The sequence below is a fragment of the Pseudopodoces humilis genome, chromosome 7 (genome assembly GCF_049639895.1).
Source record: "Pseudopodoces humilis isolate 2021_Gansu_Grassland_sample_001 chromosome 7, ASM4963989v1, whole genome shotgun sequence".
NCBI classification, from domain to species: Eukaryota; Metazoa; Chordata; class Aves; order Passeriformes; family Paridae; genus Pseudopodoces; species Pseudopodoces humilis.
In genome coordinates this window covers 45,843,837-45,846,555 of record NC_142206.1, presented here as the reverse complement: position 1 = coordinate 45,846,555, position 2,719 = coordinate 45,843,837, and the positions used below count along the sequence as shown (strand labels likewise).

The window sequence follows — 2,719 nt, the reverse complement described above, 5'->3', positions numbered from 1 at the left end:
ATTTCTCCTCCGGTGTCTTTGCTGGCTCGGCCGGACGTGCTCATTCCAGCAGCTTTATTTCCTGCTACTGCAGCGGGCCCAGGGAGGCCCAGGACCAGGAGGGTCTGCGGCCCGGGCTCTCCCACGCAACCGCGGCGGCCGCCTGGGAGCGCCGGCAGCGGCCCCCAGCGCTGGGGGGCGAGAAGCGGGGCAGGCCGTGGGCGGACTCCCGCGGGGAGAGGGGACAGCCAGGGCGGCGGGCGGGCTACCGGCGAGTTCCGGCAGTTTGTCGGTGGGCCGGGAGCGGCTCCCGGCGGGTCGCGGGCTCCCCCCAGCGGCGGCGGCGGCGGCGGCGAGGCGACTGTGCAGGGCGGGCCCCTCAGGGGCCGGCGGAGGGCGGCGCCGGCTGCGCTGGGCCCGGGGCGCCCGGTAGGAGGCGGCGGGGAGGGCCGGCACCGGTGGTTAAGCACCGCCGGGAAACCCTCTGAGCGGTGGCTCCATAGCTCAGTGGTTAGAGCACTGGTCTTGTAAACCAGGGGTCGCGAGTTCGATCCTCGCTGGGGCCTGAGGGTTTTGTTTTATTTTCCTCAGAGTGGCACAGCTTTTGACTGTACCCACGAGTAACGAGCCTGATTTTGGGTATTTTGGAGGTGGCGGACTAGAGCGTGCGTGCAGGCTCCAGGGGCTTCCTGTTTCCTTTGGAAACAAATGCGTTCTGTAAAACCTGAATGTTAACATTACCAGCGGTCGCCAAATTGATTTATGGCTGTGCTAAGTGCCGGCAGGGGACTGGGAGGGGGAAACAATAACCTCTTTGGGAGGCAGTTTGGGAATGGGTGAGTAAAGATTTGCACGGCTCATGTCACAATTTCCCTGATGGCAGCTTTGGCAAAATGCTGTTAGGAGTTTAAAAGGAACAAATTGCCCCTGAGTGGAGAATAAGCTGGACAGGATTATCTGAATCTTCACAGCTTGTCAGGCAAACCAGGCTGTTTGGTTTATTTCTGTGCTGGAGGCTGGACAGCGGAGGTGCAATGATTCTTTGCCCCATTTCCCCCCCACCCCCACCCCCCTTTTAGGTTATAGAAAGAGCTAGAAAACTCCACACAAATTGCCTTGAGCATAACACTTCAAAGACAGGCATTTGGGTTTTTTTCAGATACCCTGTCAGCAGGGTGTTTGGCTTCCAGCACCGCCATGACTGCACGCACTGCGGTGCGGGGGAAGGCGCAGCCCGTGCGGGGCTGCTGAGCACGGGCGGCTGCCGCCAAAACGCGTGGGCTGCCTCGGAGCACTGCAGCCCGTGTTATGCCCTCACAGCGCCCGTCACAACTTCTCTCCAGCCTCCCTCCTCTGCTGAGCGGGGATCAAAGCTGTGAGGATAGGATGCATGCGGCTGGATAAGTTGCCATTGCCGCGGTGAGAGGAGCGAGGGGCTGCCAGGCTGTTTCTCCCTTATGACTGAAGTTGTGCTGCGCCACGAGGCACACATCTGAATCTGCAGTGCTTTGGGTACTTACACGTAAGAGTTTGCATGGAATGACTCCCCACCCCATCTGGGAAAACAGTGCTTGATCCTAATCTCAGTTTTATCACCTGACTACCAGCCTACACAATTCCTTGGTTCAGCAGTCTTCCTAGAGTCCTTGTGACAGATCCATGGAGGTGGTGCTAAACCCCAGTCCTTGGGAGGATGCGCTCTCTCCGGGGAGGTCTGGCCGAGGCTGGGTACAGCGTTTCTCAAGGCAAGGGAGCTGGGTCTCGCCATGAACCACCAGGGCACTAGCAGAGACCTGGGTTGGCACAAGTGGCCTGCAGAAGTCACACGTGTACTTCAGGAGGCTGCATGGACTGTTTGGTCTCTCGCAGGATCCTCCAGAACGAACACGCAGGAGCTCCTGAAGCGCTGAGCCCGGCACGGCCCAGGGCGTCAGTGTCCGGCTTCAGCTACGGGAGGGAAGAGCAAGCACCGATGTTTGGCTGCAGAGTTCCCCACGTCCGCGAAGCACCACACGGATAGGGCTCAGCTATTCCCGTTTTCTGGAGCTACACGTGCGAGCTGCCACGGCTGCTGTCCGGAATGCTCGCTGTGCCCTGCGAGGTGGGCCTAGCCCCGTGTCAGCACTCGGGCGGCGCTCCCCCCGCCAGGCTGCCCCGCGGAGCCCCGGGCGCTGCCGGGCCCCGCGTTACATAAGCGGTGGAGCACGGCCGATGCCGCCGCAGGCCTCCAGGGGGAGAGCCAGGCTCTGGGAACGGAGGGCGGGAGGAAGGGAGGGGAGCCGGCTCCTCCGAGCGGGCGGAGCGGCCCTGTCCCCGGCCCGGGCCGGGCTGCCCGCAGCGCCGGGCGAGCGGCAGAGGGGCGAGCCCGGGGGCTCGGCCGCAGCCTGGCGCGGCCGCCGTCAATCCCGAGTTTTTTTGCGGGTGCGATCGAATTTTCATTTCCGAAGATGTTTCATCACAATGAAACAGGCCCTGTTTTAACGTAGCGGACACTTAGGAGTCCTGGCGGTAGTTGTGCTGCCCCATGCGTGCTCCTGCCCGCAGCCCCGCGGCGGACCGGGCTGCATCGCTCCGCTCCAGCCTTCCCCCGGCACCTGGCAGTACTGCCCATGGCAAGAACCATCGGTGCTGCCTCTCCTGACTCCAGTGCATCCACGCACGGGCATGAGTGAAAGGCAGGAGATTCACCCAGGACTTTCTCCGAGCTGGTCTTCCCTGCCTTCTCCATCCTCCAAGGAAC

The 2,719-nt window shown here is 62.3% G+C and overlaps 1 non-coding gene across 1 annotated transcript; it reads left to right on the top strand.

Annotated features, from left to right (window-relative positions):
* Positions 1-472: 472 nt before the first annotated feature.
* On the top strand, positions 473-545 carry TRNAT-UGU (transfer RNA threonine (anticodon UGU)). The gene has a single exon. It is a non-coding gene; the product is annotated as a tRNA-Thr (tRNA).
* Positions 546-2,719: the final 2,174 nt, after the last annotated feature.